General features: G+C 30.5%; 1 protein-coding gene across 1 annotated transcript in view; it reads left to right on the forward strand.

The window, feature by feature from the left end:
• Positions 1-341: 341 nt before the first annotated feature.
• The window catches only part of LOC131845853 (putative metabolite transport protein HI_1104), a 57,105-nt gene continuing 34,957 nt past the window's right edge, over positions 342-22,489 (forward strand). The window contains exon 1 of the mRNA XM_059194996.1: positions 342-613. The gene's annotated coding sequence lies outside the window, so the exon portion shown is untranslated. The remainder of the gene's footprint in view (positions 614-22,489) is intronic.

Consider the following 22,489-nt stretch of genomic DNA (forward strand, 5'->3'; position numbering starts at 1 on the left):
TAAATCTTCCTCTTATAAGCATCCTTACACTGTTGATGGAATAACTTCACCACCTTTCTTTAAGTCTTCTATTTATATAGCACTGTGTTTATTGAAAAAAAACATAGAGTGCACATAAATGTGCGCGCTGACGTAGGAAAAATACCCGATAACTTATTAACATTGTACTAAGGGTTTTTACAATCACAATAAAACAAAAACGTAGACCCAACCACTACGGCTGGTAACCAAGAAACGATGTTGATCCAATTAATAGCAAAGAATGCGATAGGCGGGCGGGGCTTTCAGTAACTTTCAAGGCTGGTAAGGGATCTAGCTTGGTTTAGTAGCCGCCGCGCAACATACTACGGCGCACGCGCTAGCGTTTCTGCTACAGCCTAATTAAAATTAAAAAAAAGAAGAGGCTGTATACAGAACGCATATTTAAAAAAAATAGTATCATTACAAAGTATTCCAGCATAAATTTGTGCATGACAAAGCTGGAATTTGTTTTAAATAGTTTTGTGTTCGAAATTTGAATTTCGCGGGTATATTTTGGCGGGACTTTAGAATTGTGTTGCATGTTCTACAATAGACAAATAAATAGTGCTTTCTTGTGATAAAGAGTATATATGTAAGTATAAATTGTTTAGTAACTGCATGAAAATAAATACAAAAAAAAATATTTTTTTACCAAATAGCCTAAACGATAGGGGAAGAAAGTATTATGGAAAGTAACTCGAGAAGAAACTCGAAAGCTAGCCCAGTGTTATTAATACAAATGGAAGAGATTTTTTTTATTAACTAAAAAGAACATTGTACAAAAGAAAGAAGCTAGAATTTATTAATTATTTTATCTCTTTTAAATAGATGTTCTCGACCAACCAAGTCAATCCTTTGGGATGAACAATAATTTTGACGTTCATAAGCACCTAAAATGTCTTACATGAATGATGTTGGTAGTTTGTATGAACACACTTCTACTTAAAGATATAACAAAATTACAACAAAATTATATAAAATAGCAACATGCAAGTTTCTTGCTCATTCTTCTTGTAGTGAGACAGCTTTCCGAATGAGCGGTAGATTGAAGAAAATGTGATGATTATTCAGAAGTGCTTCAATGTAAGTTATTATTTGAATAAATGATTTTCTATTCTATTCCATTGTAATAATTCACGTATGAGGTACAACAATTCCATCAAGACCTATACAAAAAGTTGTCACGAAAATTAGACGCAATGACTGGAGTGACATAATTCTCGTGTACTTATAACATGTCTATTAAAACGTATTTGGAATTAACTGTTTAACTGCATGCACGTTTTTCTTGTTTTGGCATTGTTTATGTGAATCTTGATTAAAAGAATCGGATTCTGTTCCCATTGTCATTCAAACACTCATATTTTCGTAACCACTTAACAAATAAACACTATGTATGTATAGATATATATAGATATATATGTATATATAGATATATATGTATATATAGAAAGATATACATAAAATTCTCGTGTCACGATGTTCAAAACGATTTTTTTGAAATTATATTTTTATACTCAGTAGATCTGAGAATCGGCTACTATCTATTTTTCATAACCTTAAGTCATGAGGTATAATTTAGGGTTGTATGTATTTTTTAATGTGGCATTAAGAAATACATACAACCCCAAATTTTCATCGTTCAACCCCTATATTTTAGTAGCTATTTTAATTTATATGGCAAAACTAGGTTTGCAAGGTCAACTAGTATATATAAATATTATTGTGTTTGTGGTCCTACCTGAAATTTATTTTTGTTGTTGTTGCATCTAAGATTAATATTTATATTAAACTAGCTACCCACCCTGTCTTCGCACGGGTACATATATTATATACATATAAACTTTCCTCTTGAATCACTCTATATATTGCTAATAAGTGCATTAAAATGCGTTACGTAGTTTAAAAAAATCTAAGCAAGACAACAGGAACGAAATCATTTTATACTATCTAAAGACTAATTGAACCTTCGACGTCATGTTTTTGTATATGGTTAGGCTGTTTAGATATTAATCCATCTTCCACAATTTTAATAGTTTTAATAGTTTTAATAATACGTTTAATAGTTTACTTCAATGATAGGCTTCTGATACCTATACTATCGGTCACCTACGAGTATTGGCTAATTAGTCCAATTGATATACGATTTGACGACCTCGGTGGTCTAGCGGTCTAACACACCGCTTTACGTCCGATGGTCGCGGGTTCGATTCCTCGCACGGCACTAACATTTGTATCCATAAGTATGATTGTTTGTATCGGTCTGGGTATTTTCTATGTATAATATGTATGTATTAACGTAAAAAGAAATTATCTATGTATTTGTATCAGTTATCTAGTACCCATAACACAAGCTTTAGCTAGCTTAACTTGGGTCTAGATGGCGCTGTGTGAATTATCCTGAGATTATTATTATTATTATAGATAACACCCAAACCAATATAAACTTCTTACTCATGAAAACAAATGTTTGTACTGTGCGAGGAATCGAACCTGGGACCATTGAAATAACGGTTTGCTTAACTGGTTGACTTAGATCGTCGTAAAAGTATGATGTTGTACTTATTATTATTGTTTATTGGAAAACGTTACTTCCTTATAGCAAAAAGGTACTCTAACGTGATTGATATACAATGTTAATATTATAAATTTAATAATTTGTTATAAAAATAATAAATAATTTATTATGACACAAAGTACATATTACGTTAAAATAATGTTCATATTACATATAATACATATACATAAAATAGATGAAAATAACAAAACATTTACACATGATGTTTCATTTACACACACACACACATACGCACACGCACAATGCTCTTATTTAGTTTCACCCCTTATGTGTGGGCGTATACCACACATACTAAGCGTAAAAAACCAGCAAAAGCTGAGAAAATGAAGCTGATGATAATAATAATGTTTATATTACAATTATTATTATTATTCTTTTTTTTTTATTTATTAAAGGAAAACCAAGGCTGACTATACACATATTAAATCAATATATAGGAAATAGGGCTTTTTAATTGAGACAACTGAACACTATAATCACTTCTATATTTATCTTTTATTTTACTACTAGGAAGCCAATATGCGTCCGCTCTTTACAGTGTACAAAACAAGAGTGAGGGACCGTCTTACAGTGGTTATAAAGAAAACTAGGTCAACCTCAATATAAATATATATGTAGGTAGATATAATTCTATTAAGTCACTCAATCAGTTGAGATGTTAATTTTTGCATTTTAATACAATTAAATCAACACGCCCCCTCAAAAATTAACCGTTAATTACAATCACTAGAATACAATCGTTAAATTATATAATTGCAGAATACATTTGACTTCCAAGTAATTGCTGGGAGTAATACAATAATATGGCCCAACATTTGTTGCTTTGGATTAGGGAAACCCAGTAAAACCTAATCAGACCATTAAACTTAACTCTAATTAAAACACAATATAATCATTCAAATATTAGATACATAATTATGACACTTTATTCTAAGCCTATTTTGGTTCTCAGTTCTTGAAAACTGATCGCTGGCAACGGCTTAGTTAATGCATCAGCCAACTGTTGACCTGTGGGAATATAAATTAATTTAATTACATTTTTCTCAACCTGTTCTCTGGAAAAATGATATTTAATGTCAATATGTTTTGACCTTTTGTGATTGGTTGGATTATTTGCAATGCTAATACAACCATTGTTATCCTCATAAATTACTATAGGATCTGTGATATTTATATTTATGCTTATTGCTAGAGACTTAAGCCACAAGGCTTCCCTTACAGCTTCATACAGAGCCATATACTCAGCCTCAGTGGAAGAGGCTGCCACTGACATTTGTCTTTTTGTACTCCAGGATATTGTACACTGCTTAAATAATTTAAACAAATAACCAGTAGTACTTTTCCTGTTATTAGTATCACTACCTCCCCAATCAGAGTCAACATAACCACATAAAATAGTATCATATTTGCATCTTTTATAAGTTAATTTTAAGCCTATGGTACCCTTTAAATACCGGAGTACTCTTTTAAGACAACTCCATAATTCTTTATTATTTTTATTTGTATACCTACTCAATATATTTACACTTGTACTTAAGTCAGGACGGGTACACAACATGATATACATTAAACATCCTATAACGTTCCTACAAGGTGCATTATATTTGTCATCACAGTTTAAAGCCTCATAATTTAGTTTATTTTCCAAAGGCGTACTGACCGGCTTACAATCCTGCATATTAAACTTATTTAATACTGTGTTAATATATGCACTTTGGTCTAACGTTATTTTATCGTTATTTCTCATAATTCTAAAGCCTAAAAATAATTTAATTTCATTCAGATCTGACATTTTAAATTTACTCATTAAATAACTTTTAAAATTATTCATAGTTTGTATATCATAACATGCCACAACCACGTCATCAACATAAAGTACCACATAAATATTTTTATTAATATTTCCTTTGTCCAATATATAAATACACCGATCGACTAATGAATTTTGAAAACCTTCGTTTTTAAGTGATTGTTCAAATACCTCAAACCAGCACCTAGCCGCCTGTTTCAGTCCGTACAATGATTTATTTAGCTTACAGACATAATTTGTGTTACAATTTACACCTTTAGGAACTTCCATATATATTTCCTCTTTTAAATTACCATTTAAAAACGCGGTCTTAACGTCCATATGATGAACTAATAGATTAAATTGATTAGCAAAACTAATTATCAATCTGAAACTAGCTATTCTAGCGACAGGCGCGAAAGTCTCATTGTAATCTGTCAAATATTGTTGACTGAAACCTCTGGCAACAAGACGTGCTTTATATCGTGAAGGTTTTCCAAACTCATCATTCTTTATTGTAAATATCCATTTACAATCGATAATATTTTTATTACATGGCCTAGGAACTAAAGTCCACGTATTGTTTATATTAAGAGAATTTAATTCATCTTTTATTGCGACTTCCCATTTAATTTTATCATCGCGAGTTTTAATTTCGTCATAACAACTCGGTACTTCAAACGATTGAACACACATTAAACTATAATCATCATCATTTTCCTTATAAGATATAGGGGCACGATTTTTAAGCCTTTCACTCCTTCTAATGTGAGAACTATTATCTGTGTTTTGACTATTAATAAGACTATTATCAGGTATTTTTGGTGACTTCACTAAGTCATTGCTTATTATGCGAATTTTGCTAGGACAATTATGCCCATCAGATTTTAATATATCTGATTTAGGACTGTCAGAGTGATGATACCTCAAAGACACTGATTTAGACTGTACGTCACAAATATCAGTTTTGTCACAGGAATGTTTACCATTCCCTTCAGACTTCAAGGTTGGCCTTGAATTAATAAAATTGGTCTCATCCACAATGACATCCCGAACAGTAACGTATTTTTCGCATTTTGTATCCCAAACTTTATATCCGTTTGGTTCATAACCCACCAGTATACCTTTCCATGATTTGTCATCAAATTTTGTTTTACAAATTTTATTATGTACATAAACTGTTGATCCGAAAACCTTTAAATACTTTATTTGAGGTTTTTTATTATGCCACATCTCAAATGGAGTTCGAGTTTTATTCAATGACCTAGTGGGTGTCAAATTTATTAAATAAACCGCAGTTAATACTGCGTCACCCCAAAAAACTTTACTTAATTTAGCACCGTTTAACATACACCGGGCTTTTTCAGTTATAGTTCTAACCATTCGTTCCGAAACTCCATTTTGTTGCGGAGTCCTCGGAACTGATAAATGATAAGTAATACCTTTTTCTACACAATAGTTTTTCATTTCAGTAGATAAATATTCTCTACCGTTATCAATATATAAATTAACTAATTTTAAATTAAATTTAGCTTCACTTTTGGCAACATAGTCTTTAAAAACAGAGAACACATCTGATTTGTATGTTATTACATACGTAACACAGTAATGAGTATATTGATCAACGAACAATACAAAATAGTTTTTATTGTCTACAGTTGAAGGAGTGATAGGGCCACATACGTCCGAATGAACAACAAATAATGGTCGCTGAATATGACTTTTATCTTTACAATTATTAAACGGAAGTCGCGTCTGTTTCCCACTTATGCAAGCTTCACATAAACTATTATTGGGTACCACAGTTTCAATTTCTTTTAATCCCTCAACCATTTCATTACTCTTTAATTCTATAAATTTATTTTTACTTATATGACCAAAGCGTTGGTGCCATAATTCATAATTATTCTTTTGTGAGTTGCATATTTGAGACACAGAGATATTTGCTTTTACACGTATTATAAAATCTAGAGCAATTAAATTATTGTAAGACCTACCTTTCATTATAATCTTACCATCCTTGCATATCTGGGTACCATGCTGATCAAAAATAATTGTCAAACCAGCTTGTTGCATCTTCGAGACGGATAATAAATTATAAGGAACTTCCTTACAATACAGCACATCTTGTAAGGTACCTGGAATACCCGCGTCGCTTATAACATTTATTGCACCCTTCTTTGTAGCTGAAACAAATTCACTATTTTTAGCAATGGAAATTTTATGAGGAGGATTTAAATTTATAAAATTAATAAAAATATCATCCCTGTTAATAATGTGGTCGGATGCACCAGAATCCAATAAAAATGTGATTTTATTTTTGTTTTCACATTGTCCATAATCGCCGGTCATAAAAGCAAAACTAGAATAACTTGACGAGGGAACTTGATTCAGTTCCACCGACTGAATTGTTCTACTTCTTTTAGCATCTGAAGGTTTGTCTTGATTCATCCTTTTAAAATAATAACAATCCTTCTTTAAATGTCCCTTGCGTCCACAATGAAAACATTTTATAAACTGAAACTTATTATTTCTTGATGTTTTATTTTTGTACGATGATTTGAAGTTTTCAACTTTTCGTTTTCTATATGATTCGGATTTATTTTCTACTTGGAGTATTTTGACACTTGTATCACAACATTCATTTTTCAATTTCACTTCATGATCTAATAGTCTCGTCTTCACGAATGCTAAAGTTAAATTATCTTCCGACAACGTCTCAATTGCAGTTATAACACCATCGTATGTTGTGGGTAGTGTAAGTAATAAATGTGAAATCTATCGGTTTCTTCTAAGTTGGCACCTGCTGCCAACAATTCCGTAATCAAGTCATCAAAAACGGCAAAATGTTTTATCAATGTCGTATCACCTTGTAGTTTTAATCCTAATAATTTTTTTCTTAAAGCTAATTGAGTCGCAATACTTTTACGCTCATAAAGTGAATCCAAGTTATGTAATATTTCCCTTGCTGTTATATTTTCTTTTGCAAAACTAAGATAAGAATCACATAAATACTCAACAATGGTACTTTTCGCAATACGGTTCTTTGTTTCCCACTCACTGCATCGTATTTCCGGATCTTCGTCGATAACTTTTATCACGTCCATTTCACTCAACAATGCACGAATTCTAAATTTCCAGATACTGTATTTTTCACCATTAAAAGGTTTTATATTTCTTCTATTCTTCATGTTTTCCATTATAAAAAAATATTGAAAAAGAGGGTAAATTAATTTTTAACGGAACGGAACTATTTCTAGTAATAAATTAATTTAATCACGTTATCTGGGCCCATAACCTATAGGAAATAGGGCTTTTTAATTGAGACAACTGAACACTATAATCACTTCTATATTTATCTTTTATTTTACTACTAGGAAGCCAATATGCGTCCGCTCTTTACAGTGTACAAAACAAGAGTGAGGGACCGTCTTACAGTGGTTATAAAGAAAACTAGGTCAACCTCAATATAAATATATATGTAGGTAGATATAATTCTATTAAGTCACTCAATCAGTTGAGATGTTAATTTTTGCATTTTAATACAATTAAATCAACACAATATAAAAACATACAAAGCAACTGACAGGCTTTTACATATAACATCAGATTAATTCTGATAAATTTGACATCACTACATATAAGGTTTTTATTTATCATTCATTCATCACTTATGTTTCTATTCTTTTCTCTTCTTTTACCTTTTAAAACCAGAAAAAGTTTTAAAAAGGTAATACATCAAGTGTGGGAAAGGTTGCGCTATGTGAAGATACTATGTTATTATTATTATTATGTGTTTTTCACAGCTTAAACTGGTGATTAGTACCGAATACGTGACATGCCAAGTCTCGTTACTTTATTTTGCGTGATGATTTTTAATAATAATTATTATTAATAGTAATTGTTATTGCCGAAGGCGATCATTTTTATAGTTTTTTAAGCATTTTATATATTTTTGAATTGTATATTCTGACGTTCTCTTTTTATATACCGTTTGTTTTCTAATGCCATATACTTGGCCTATACGTTTTTGCTAGCGAGCTGAATACACATATTTTACATCACCTAGGAACGTGTCTCATTTTAAACCAGCCTAAAATACAGTCCTTCCGAAACAATTGTAATATGAACATTATTTTAACTTAATATGTACTTTGTGTCATAAAAAATTATAATATTTACACGGTCATCGTACACCGGTTGTAAATTGCAGGTCAATATCCGTAGCAAATGCTCTGGGATGTGTTTACGCAAAAATTATTAATTTACGTAAATAAAGATTAATTATGACAAAATATATAAAAAAGCATACTCAGAACAACTACACCTATATCCGTAGTTAATTCTCTTTTTGTTTTATTTGAAATTAATCGCTACGCATGAAATAGTCCGCTTTTATTTTTTATAAAAGATAAGCTTGTGCTGGAATTAATCCAATTTTAGTACTTATTTACTACTACACTATACTACAGTTATTAATTAATTTATAAATTTCGTCTCATATTGTTTACATCTATACATATAAATAAAATTGAAGTATCTGTTTGTAATATTGAAATAACCGTTTTTACTACATGCTTATGAATATAAATACGGTACATACACAGAAATAACATTTTTTACAATTTTTGACTGTCTGTCTGTTTGTTCTTCTCTTGTGATTTTGTCGGGACTTTTATTGGCAGGTAGCTGATGTAATAAGGAGTAACATACGCTACTTATATTTTAGAAATATAAAGTTAAATGCCATTCGGAGGAAGTCGCGGGTGCAACTAGTATTATATATAAATAAATACCTAAATAAATCTGTACATAAAGGATGTGATTTAAGTTTAATTAAACTGAAACTAGTTTAGTGGTGTAAATTAATGTCAAAATAGTTCTCGTTGTAGAGTTGTGCAATGTGGTTGAAATCACACCCCCGTTAGAAATTAAACTTTAGCAACACTGGTTTTGGATCATATTTCATGATGAAATTGGATTAATACTTTATTCGCGTATAAATATAACGTACTAACAAGATTAAAAATACAGAAACATACTTTTGGGACCCATATGTATTATTGGAGCATAGACAGTAATACAGATTGCTACCCCATGGTTTTTTTATTCCCGAAGCAGTTATAAGTACTATATTTTTTATTAGTAGCGGTGTGATGTATATATATATATATATATATATCAAAAATCTATTAATTAATGTGAAGAATGCAAGTAACTAATACCAATTGTAGTAGTTAACTAACTATATAAAATGTCGAAACCAAAAAAGTCTCATTTAAAATGTAACTTTATTACCTGTTAATGTACTTGATTTTTAATTACTTCATTACAGGTAATCTATAAAAAATATTTTAATGTGGGAGAAACAAGACCAGGCTTTTTTCTATGTTTCATTATAATCAATTCGTTACGGAAATTAATTAAATTGTTTGCACTTTATCGCATAACGCGATCTGTTGTCCTTTCACTTAGGCTCAACCAGTTATACTGAAGTTCAAGGGCAAACGCGCGGTTTTTGTTTTATTGTTTTTTTTTTAAATAAAAGTGAAGACAAGAGAACTACGTCAAGAAGATGTTATTTTTTATTGAAGAAATATACTTTTTACAGATTCAGCCCTGCGTCAATAACTACCTACATACGTGACGTAAAAGAATAAAACTAGTTTTAGGTTCACCACATTTTTTTATATGACTCTATACTGTTTTTTATGAGTTACTTCGTCGGCACATCTTGATGAAAGTTTCCATCCCTATTTAGATATGATTAAATTTATATAATTGTATTAGAAATAAATCACATTATATATTTTTTTAATGATATTAGTCTTCTCTATATAAACTATAAGTGTGCGAAATTTTATACTCCTACGTCCGCGCATTTTCGAAAAAGGGGTTCAAAGATTTTGCTTCACGTATTAATATGTAGATTTCTTTATCTATTATTTTTGAAAGCTTTATGACAAGATTTAAAACATTTTCTCATTAAGCTTTCAAAAATATAAAAATAATGAATCATAAATCGAAATTCCAGAAAGAAATTACATAATTATTAAATACTGCACATAATTATTAATAAATGCACAAATTTGGAGTTTTGTCGAACTGATCGTTAAATGAAATCGCACCTTAACAAAGTACCGTTTTAGTACAAAAGTTCCTATCGTTAACACGTAATAACACAGATAATATTACTATGTAATATTTACATAGTAATAATAGTATTACTCTTCTTTAACTATGATATTTAATTTGTATTTATCTAATTAAAACCAAGTTTTTTTCATAAATAAATACTGCAAGAGTACCTAAAACAATTACTATAATAAATGATATAATACGCGCAGTTGTATTGTTGCCTATGCCTGAAATATCATAAAAAAAATAATTGAGACAGAAAAACATTAAAATGTTTTATTATTTTTAATTGTATGCAAATTGTATTCATATTACTACTTACGTATGTATGTACATAATCATGTAATAAACTTATTCTGGTTTGCCATTTTTTCCGTATAATATAATAATATAAAACTCTAATTGTTCTACAGATTTTGATAGCGATACCCGAGTTACATTGTTATAATGTTTTCCTGAAAAAAATAAACTTTATAAAATTATTAAGTCCAACTACAAAGTACTATTACTTCAAAGTTTTATATATTTATCACCAGCTACCCGCCGCTGCTTCGCACGAGTGTACAATAATACATATAAACCTTACTCTTAAGTCACTATATCTGTTACTAAAAACTGTATTACAATCCGTGGCGTAGTTTTAAAGATCTAAGCGAAGAGACAGCGGAAGCGACTTCATTTTTACTATGTACAGATTAGTTGTATCGTGCTTTTGTTTATGGTTAGGCTGTTTAAATATTAACCCATCTTCCCCATAGTAGTAGTTCATTTGAATGATATGCTTCTGAAACCTACAATCTATTGCTCACCTATATATAGGTTAAAAATTCCTAAACTCAACAGAATTGGGTGTTTATTTAATTACATAACTATCCCTGTTTGTTCCCTCGTTTCCCAATTTTGTTTGTGTTTCTAACTGTTAGGTATGTTGGCACTTCACTACGCATATCTGACACTAACTATGATCTATTTTTAATGCATTTAAAATAAATAAAATTTCTAATAAATGATAGACCTTGTTGACAGAAAGAAAATACAGTAGAACCCCGATTATCCGGATTAAATAAAACAAGGGGCATTCCGTATAATCGAAAATCCGGATAACCAATTTCAAAGCGAATCAAACAATATTTAAATTTTAATAATTTGTCATTACGTAATTGGTCATTGGGCTCCCTAAAATATGGTCGAGCGCAGTGATGGCTGGCTCATCCGTCATACTCGTGAACGGGTGCTGCTTGTAGGGACTGGTCTGCTCTAATCACTATGACTGATTTCCTCTTATTAATTGTTTAACCAGTTGGTTATATATTCAATATTATTTCTATTTGAGTATTTAATAGAATTAGTGCTAATTGATGGTTTGTATTCACACACTTAAACTTAAAAATGTAAAGTAATAATAAATTATTTAAGTTTCTTGCTCGTTCTTCTTGTGATGAGACAGCTTTCCGAACGAGTGGTAGATTAAAAAATGTAATGACTATTCAAAAGTGCTTCAATGTAAGTTTATTTGAATAAATGATTTCTATTCTATTCTATTGGTTTCACTTAGATAATACGATATACAAAAAATCGAGCTATAACAATAGATAATTAATTACATAATACCTATGTAATTTAAAATTATGGTTGGAAATAATTTGTTATTGATCTTTGACCTAATGTATCACATCTTGCGGCCAAGTACGCTTCAGCTGTAACAACTGTGTGGGATCTGATTCGTGCTGTATTTCAAACCACTTAAAATAACATCTAGAACTTCAAAAGCTTCTGCGTGAGATGGTACTTGACATAAAATCGCAATTTCTGTCTCTTCTTCATTTTCTCTCTCGCTACTGTTCAAATCCTCAAATATCTAAATTTTTAATTAGAGTCGAGACGAAAGAGTCCGGATAATCGGAGTTTGGATAATCGGGATTCTACGTAAGGGCATTTTTAATTTTAATTACAATAATTTTATGGCGTTTATACAAAAAGAGGTTTCATATTCTAACAGTTGACATTGTTTACTTTTTTATTTGTCCAATATGAATACAACCAGTATTGTATAGTAAAAAATAGTATTTACCTCTTTGGAAAGTATTTTTCACAGATTTCTTTACGCCTATATATTTATTTTGATTTCTCCAGCAATATTAAAGTAAAACCATCCAAACAATAGTAGGTGTATCACGTTTTTTTTCAAGTTAGATAATATATAAGTTAGATTACCAAAGTATATGAACAGGTATACCACATGCTCGCACGTCAAGTTATTAATAAGTTGCCACTGTCCCAGTTTTCATTAAGGTAGAGCGTTCAAGTTAACAACTTATAATTAGTGTTTAAATAATAACGAACTCCCAAAGGGTAAGAAATACAATACACTATTTAATTATAATTTAATAACAGCCTCGGTAGTCTAGCAGATTAGCACGAGCTTTGCTTTCAATGGTCGCGGGTTCGATTCCTCGCATCGTACATATGTATTCATGAGTGTGATTGGTTACATCAGTCTAGGCGTTTTCTATGCATATTATGTATTTACAAAAAAAATACAAATTTAGTTAGCTTAACTTATTTAAGGTAGCTATGTCTAAGAAACAGATAAACAGACAGACAAAAATTGTAAAAAATGTTATTTTGGGGTATGTACCGTATTTATATATATATATGTACATGTACATGTAGTAAAAAACGGTTATTCCAATATTACAAACAGACAATCCAATGTTTTTATATGTATAGATATTTGCTGTTATCGTATGTTTATCTTTGTAATAAGTGTTTAAAGAATTGAATTGAATATATATCTGTTATATCATAGATCGCATATTACAGCATCGATCTATGCTGACGCTATGACGCTCAGATTCAAACGTAACCAAATAGTCGAGGTCGATAAACGCTCTTGACCAAGCTATGTAGTTAGCGTCGCAGAATTACTGATAACGTGTGAAGGTCCCGTCGAAAACAGCGTAATGTAATGACATAACACTATGAATGGCCTTATGTTAAATTCGTATTTGTTTTTTTAATTGTCACTTACAATTTTGTTGGTAGCACGGAATTCTAGTTATTTGTGGCTATTTATTATCTTTGCTCAAATCCATCTGTAAGCCGTTGGCTTGTTTAATTGTAATTTTACCGGGTATAACCAGCGATAAAATGCAATTGTTAACGGTGTTTCCATCACCGGAGAGTAAGACAGTAATCGAAATTAAAACATGTTTTTTGTATCGGCTAGATGTGAAGTCACGATCTCTACTAAATAACCCTTCACAAAATTATTACAGTACCACAGTAGCCACGTGGCTAACGGTTTTTTTTACAAATATGAATATGGATCTGTGCACCCGCTCTTACGGTTAACGCTGGCGGGGCACCTATGGAAGATGATAAGATGAAGATCAGGTGTAGATCAGGTCAGGAGAACCGCGTGGAGGTCACTGACATAGTAGATTGCTAGTAATGGGGTCAACAGTACACATTACTATACCCCCCCCCCCGCCCCCTCCCCCGTGGCTAGCGGTTACGATGGGTTTGTATATAAACCTGTAATATTATATAGGACAATAGAATTGTTCTCACAATTATTTACAAAAGTGACGTTAATAGTGCCATTAACGATTTCACTGTACGTCAATAAATTAAATAATACTGTAATTAAATCTATACATACATTTTTTATCTGTTTACTAGGAATACATAAAAATAGTAGATATATAATGTGAAACGGAAATGTTGCATAGAATTATATAATGTATACTGCAGTCTTTAATATATAATAGTACTTATTTTTTTATGGCAAAACAACTTTTGCCGGGACAGCAGTCTTAATATTATAAACGTGAAAGTTTGTGAGCACGCATGGATGTTTGTCACTCTTTCACGCAAAAACTACTAAACGGATAATGTTTCACCAGCATTAAATTTCAATAAAAAATATAGCTTATATATTATTCTGATGCAAAAGTTAAGTTAAGTGCAAGGAGCAGGACATTGTCGATTATATTCGTACCAAGAGTAACCTGACATTGAGAGTAACGCAGATGAAGTCGAGTCACAACGCGAGTTTCAAAGCGTTTGTGGCCCTGGTCGTCACCGACTTGCTGCCCACCTTCATGAAAGAGGACTACTGGCCGAAAGGTGTGGTATATCGGTGCTACCGTGGCAGATTGCCGTCTTCAGTGCCGTGATCACACAGACAATATCATTGTATTAGTTTTTAAATAATATATTGTATGTATGTTAGTCTATAAGGTATTTATAATATGGGCCTAGTTGCCTGAAATAAATGAATATATAAAAAAAAATAAGTTAAAAAAATAAGTTATATTACTGTTATATTATGTCTGTTCTCATTATGTAATAATAATAATACTATAATACTAGTCATTATCTGCTTCTTCCTTATCTCTTTATGTAATATGTTTTCTGCACAGAAATATATTTTCACACAGTTCATCAAAAATAACAATCCACATTCATATATAAAACCCTCGTTAGGATATGATCTTCATTCCTACGCATTACATGCCCATACCACGATAGATTACTCTTCAACCTCTCCGACACCGGCGCCACTTTCATACCTCTGATGTATTCATTATTTATGTTGTCTATCCGGATATTACATCTAGTATTAGTTATAAATATGCTATGCAATCTCTTCTACTGTACTGTCTTGAAGTCACTGTTGTGTTCTAACAAATTGCTAGATGTATGATTTATGTGAATACATATGGAAAATTTCAGTTGTTTAGTCTTGATCTGAAAATAATCTTTCAAATATATATAATATTAGTATGTATATATAATTAATAATTGTAGATATAAAAAAATAATTACCATATTACATATACAAACGAAGGTAATTAATTATGTCATACATTTGTTTCTTTGCGGAAGTCAAATCTTAACATAGTATAAAACAAAGTACCCGTCGCTATCTGTTCGCTTATATCTATTATTTATTTATTTTAAATAATATTGATTGATCCAACCTAATCTAACGAAAGTAAGTGTTATGTACCTACATAAATTTATACATAATATAAATTTTTGTGTATAAATTCATTGTTTCTGAATTATATTATATATTAATACAATTTTGCATGCCAAAACAATGGCAAAATATGTGGACTAATTTATTAATACTTACATTCTGTTATTATTTATACTATATTTCATTTAAATAAATATAGTTCATTTCATATATCAAAATGAAATTACAATTCATGCAAACATTGAATAAAAAAATACATTAGACAATATTTAAATAATTGTAAATAAATAAAGTAGACGAACACGTGTTTACCGAAAAATGGCGACCCATTAGTACAACAAATATTGTCTTACTGATACAGAATAGAGTAAATAATACAGTTTTTTTCTACTTTTTTACTTTAGACAATTCCCACAACGTCATCTAGTCCCAAGCTAAGCAGAACTTGTGTTATTAGTAATAAACAACTGATTTATATACATAGATACTTTTTTATTTTTAAATACATACATAATATACATAGAAAACACCCAGAATTATAGAAACAAGCATACTCATGAATACAAATGTTTGTACCTTGCGATGAATCGAACCCGCGACCATTTCAAAGTAAAGCGGTGTGCTAAACCGCGAGTCCACCGAGGCCGTCAATTTCAACATTTAGTTTAGTTTACTGTAAGGTATTAATAATATTATATACCACTATAAACAATTTACATGACAAATGCGTAAGTATGTCTGTCAGTCTGCTTCTCCTTAACTACTAAAATCTGGTATTTCCCAAAGAACACAGAATTTTTACCTTTATTTTTTTTTTATTTAAGTAGGACGTCAAAGAATGTTTCTTTTGTAAGAGGAAATATCTTTGACTTTAAAGGGCTAAGACACAAAAAATGTCTATTCTTTTTATTAACTTCCTATAACCTTTGCTAATTCAGTGAACAATATACGGAAGGTGAGTGATGGTATTTTTAAATCGAAGACTAAAAGAAGCATCAACAAAATTGGACTCAATGAAGCAATTGTTCCTATACTACAATAAGTATATTTTGATATCATGATAGGAATATTATTCAACCTTATCGGTTGCAAAAAGAATCATCAAAGTCTGTTTAGTTCTCGCAAAGATTTTCCGTAATTCATAAATGTGAAAGATACATTTTTTAATAAATGAATATGGCAAGTTTTTTATATGAGTATAAAATAGTACACCCGCCTGTGCTAACGATATACGATGTCGATGTACCAGTGAAGGATGATAAGATGAACAAGTCAGGTCAGTTAGCCCATTGAGACAAATTCAACAGTAATTTATTATGATGGTTTCCAGGAAAAATCGCGTAGAGGTCTACCTGATATGGTACAGTGTTAGCAACTAGGTTCATTAGTCCATGTAATTATAGCATTGCAAGTTGTCTGTTGAAATATGATCACCTTAATATTTCACATGATTTTTTGCCTATCTTTATTACATTAGGCTAAGAAATAAAACGTATTATTAAGGCGTATCTATCTTTAAAGTTGCTTGAAAGAATTGCTTTCAGCAACAAGGCCAGTCAATCAACAACAGTCCAAATTACTCCAATTCCCTTCCCCCCGAATATGGTATCTTGTATATTCCTGCGTAAATGGTATACTCTGTCACGTTGTCAGTCAGTCAATCAGTGGTGGTTAATATCAATCAATCAAAACCACCAACATCTTCATTGTTTTGTTATTTTGTTTAGTCTTTTGTTATTGTTTTGTTTTGTTCTTTTATTTTTATTTTATATTGTTTTTGTTTGTCTTCGTTATCTTTTATCTTCTCTTATATTAATAATATGATATTTATAAAAATTTATATGTCACAATAACGCAAACCAAATATTACATCTAATAAATCATAAGTTTACAAATCCATTTCAACTCTGCTGAAGCGAGCGTAAACGCTGGAGCATAAAGAGTACATAATACATGAATTTGTCTCATGCTCATCTTATTATCTTCTACTGGTGCCCCGCCAGCGTAAACCGTAACAAGCGTATGGAATGGTGGCACTGACTGCAGGCGGATGCACCATTCCATATTCCATATTATGAATAAATAAATAAATAAGGTAGATTTTCAGAAAATTGCGTGTAAGGATATATGTAATAACCATTACAATAGTGCATAATATGATATATGAGTATAATAAAAAAATAATAACGGTACGATGCGCATGCGTTCCAGTCATTGTCATCGCTTCCTTGACACCATTACGTGGAAGGTACTGCGTGTTGTGGTTTCAGTAACAGATTATTATATCAGATGATATCACATAACATCATCAGTGACTTAATATTTAAGATATTATTTAATCTTCTTTTGTAAATTTAGTTTTTATATATTTGTCACCAGATGAATGTACAATTGCTACAACGCGCTATATTTTCGTTTTTGAGTTACGTATAAGCTACAGCAGTTTATTGTATATAACCCCTTCTGATCTATCCCTCGCCCAATTCAAACGGGGATAGAAATTACGACGGCCTGAGCCGAGGAAACCCTAACGATGGCCTCAGACTAAAGTCGTATCCGTAAGGCGGGAGTTGGCCTTCAGCCTCTCCGTAAGTCCTTCCGCGCGTTTGGAGTGCCATATGCAGTTTAGCCCGAAAAAATAAATATGTTTTTATTATATATCTCTGTGAACATATTTCATGTTGTGGTGATTGCGAACCCATTACGCTTTTGTCTTGAAGTAAATAGTGTTTTATTTTCCATGATGATGATGATGCTGACGACGGTAAAGCCTATTTTTTAAGCAACGACGTGGTACAATAATTACCTATTTTTTTTATTTGCACTGTAACTACATTATATATAACAAAATGAGTCATTTTATTTATAGTGTAGGTACTTGAAGAAAGTCAATGTTGATATAATAAAATCAAAACCTCATACCATTTGTTATACTTCCGTCATTTAATTAAATTACATTTCTATTATATGAATATATAATTTATAGTAATTTTTATTGAGACGTAGACGTCAAAGAATCTTTATATGAAAATACGAATAACAGTTAAAAAAATTAATACGCGAGTCAACGAATTGTATTATAAAATCTTTAAAATTCAATAATAATAAATGTTATATTTATAATCTCAAAATGAATTCGGAATTTAAAAAAAAGTAAAATAGCCATAGGGCTATTTTACTTTTTTTAAAATTCCGAATTAATAAATAATAATTCAATCCAAATATAGATTTGCTATAGAGATCTTATAAAGGACATGCACTGATAAAATAAGATTTAATTTAAAAGTTTCTTGTTTTCGTAATATCGGTTTTAAAATCTGAATTGTTACTAAATTGAGTATTTAATGGAAACAATATTTAGGTCAATGAAGCCATTATTAATTAAAACATAATTGATAGACAGCCAGCCACATGTCCAAAGCTCGAGTGCGTTACTGGTCATTGGTTACCAGGAATGCATAACCATGAAATAGTAATACGATTTAGAGATTACAGTAATTTAGGTGAAGGTTTCTAACTGCATAATTACATCTAGTTACAAAGGAGATCTTTATCGGTTTAGTTAAACAAAAACTAAACTTATTCCATTAAATAACCACCCAATTATCTCACTAATTTCAACCAACTTTTAAAATTCAGATGTTTTCAATTCCATATTTTTGTATGTTACGCAATATGGAACTGATTGTCGTCAGGTTTGTTTTTTAAGAGAATCATTTTTTATTCTATGGTGAGTCATTGGTTATCAGGAATACATAATCATGAAGGAGCAGTGAATAGAGTAACACGATTATAAGAGATTATAGTAATTTAGGTGAAGGATTTAATAACTAACACATTATAATTATTTACAACTACATAATTGCATCTAAGTAGCATTAAGGGTGATCTTTATCATTTAATAACTAACCACTATATCGCAAATTTTATTAACCATTAGTAAGAAAGTAGTACATTTGTTTTTTTTATAAAGCGCAGTATTTTCGCCAAAATAGTGCAGTGTTTCTGATTGGTTTTTGACATCTTTACTTCTGTACTTACTTCCTTGGTATAATTATAACAAATTAATAACAAAGTTTTGTGAAATAAATGATTATTAATGACAGGGCTTTTTTTATCCCAAATATAAATCTGGACAGCAGATGAATTAGGAAATGAAAAATTCCGCAGTCTTTTTCGTCGGTAATAACTAGTTTAAGATAAAAAGAATATAGGCTGAATAAAGTAGATAAAAACAACTTATCACCTTGCGTTCACATTTAAACATTTCTAAGAATAGATTCATTTGTAATTATGGGTTACAAATAAATTCATAATGATAGGAGTTTTATAATATTATTCATTGTATGGACTCCGTGAATTCATTACACCTGTACGTGATTCATACAAAACTTCTTCAACATCTGGTGACGTAAATAAACAAATTGAACCTTAATCCATTTGTAATACCGACATTATAATTAATTGATGGGCTGGCAATTAATTCACAATTAGCTATAACCTACGCGGGAAATACCTAAACTGACATACTAATAGGCTTCACGTAAACTTTCCAACAATCATATTGTCTCTCTTTTAGTTTCCGCATTATTATATATTTGTCTCTCTCTTTGTTTGGGCATAGGCATTAGGCTCTATCAGTTGGGATTGGCCCAAGTGGTTTAATATTTTTTCTACATTTCAAATGTTATGATTCAGTCACAATATCAATATATATATATGGAAAAATAGAAGAGTAGGTAAAAATCTTACTTAAATTTTTAATTGAATTTAAAATGATGTCGCTTCCATCATGTTCCAAATTCGAAATACAAATTCTGGCGGGAAAACTGATATCTATTTCCATAAACTATAGGGCTGGTTCTATTTTCAAAAGACATGTTATCAATCGTCTAATAGGCGTACTTAAATTTTATTGATCTAGTTTATCCTTACCTTCAATGATGTTTTTTTAATTACGAAAAAAGTAAAAAAGACTTTAATTAATAGAATAAGATTATTTTAGCTTTTATGAATAAGAGAATATGTGTTTAAGACTTTCCGTAATTACAAAGTATAAACTAAAAATATTAAAAACACCATTAGAGTTGAGTAACAAAATATATTTACAGAACCAGTTAAAATGTCTAGAAAATAAGGTAAATGTAATTAAGTAACGGGTTTTACAAGGGTAAGGCATACTTTAGACATTAACTTTAATGCGTCCCACACAGTATACAGAGGAAAATTTTGCTTTGGTATAGTGACAACTGACACATGTGTCAGGGTTGTCATAGAATTAAATAAATTAACAGATATAGTATACTTTTGATCCTGTTGCCATATATATATATTATATAGTACCTTATTTTTAAATGTGTGTAAAATCTTGCAATTTCTTCTCTGGCGGGGAGAGAGCGGGGTAAGCTATCTAAATATATACAACTCAAAGGTGACTGGCATAGTGATCTATCAACGCACAGCCTAAACCACTGGACGGATCGGGCTGAAATTTGGTATGCAGGTAGATGTTATGACGTAGGCATCCGCTAAGAAAGGATTTTGAATAATCCTACCCCCAAAGGAATAAAATAGGGGATGTAAGTTTGTATGAAACTTTGTCAATTTTAAACCGGTCGAGCTGAGACTTGCATAAAGCTACTATAACGTAGGTATCCCCTAAGATAGGATTTTGATAAATTCCACCCGTAAGGGGATAAATTAATGCGAGTGAAGCCGCGGGCAAAAGCTAGTAAACATATAAGACTGAGAGACGAGCAGACGAATATCGTCCGGTGAAGGCCAGCTAGGGCCAACAGCATTAGAGTAGTCTGAAAAAAAAGCGGACAAATATGAATTTTAAGGGAAAGGGATTGTCGGTAATGAAAATAGTAGACCCATTGCTATATATATATAGCTCGAGATACGATAATATTCTTCCGTAACTCTGGAGGTGCCCTAGACTTTAGCAAAACAAATCATGTGATACTTACATTACAACAGTAGTCCTAATTGACCGGTAATTATTATTATAAATGAAGAATTCATTTAGCATATGAAGCTACTTGCAATTCCCCTGGTGATGTTGGTGCTCATGGGCGGCGGTAATCACTTACCATCAAGTGAGCCGCATGCACATTTGTCCCCTGTGTTATAAAATAAAATATGAAGCTAAAATTGCACTATGCCATTGTCTGCCAGCATTTCAAATCAAGAATAAAAATAATTACTACAAATAATTGTTTAAAACTAGAAATATTACTTTAATATTATCTATAAAATCCTGGTGTTTTTGTAGATATATAATAACTTTAATAATACGCATAATAAAGTAATAAAATTTACTATAAATATAGCACGTATATTACTATACTAAGCAATAACTACCAAGAAATAAACTTAAAAAACGCAATAAAAGGCAGACATAAATGTATAAGAGGCAACTAACATAATTATATTAATAGTATTATATTAATAGTATAATAAACATTAAATTATTCATTTATATATATAAGCACTTATTATATATGCAGATATAAAAAAATAAATATATATTAATTAATGTCATAATTATAAGAACAACAATAAAATATAATAACAATATCAAATTTATATAATATTGTATTACAATAATATTATATTGTAACATATATTATCTGAATTTTGGAATAAGATTTAAATGCTGAATAAAATCATAAATTGATCTCACAACATTATTGCTAAGCTATACAAATTGTTGTAAAACTTTCCATTTGTAACATGATTCCATTTATTAGTATTTTGTTATAATATAGCGAAATAATTTGCGTCAATTGTCAAATATGCGAATCAACTTATATTTGAGAACTTAAATAAACTTCGAAATGCTCTATTTGCTTGATCGATGTTGATAAAAAAAGGCTAGATCATTAGCTCAAAAAGCTCGCCAGTGTTTCTTCATGTAGGAACAGAACATAGGCATTTCAAATAATTGACTTTATTTTTTATTATATTG

The sequence above is a fragment of the Achroia grisella genome, unplaced genomic scaffold, assembly GCF_030625045.1.
Source record: "Achroia grisella isolate CSIRO2021 unplaced genomic scaffold, CSIRO_AGI_Agris_v1 utg109, whole genome shotgun sequence".
NCBI lineage: Eukaryota > Metazoa > Arthropoda > Insecta > Lepidoptera > Pyralidae > Achroia > Achroia grisella.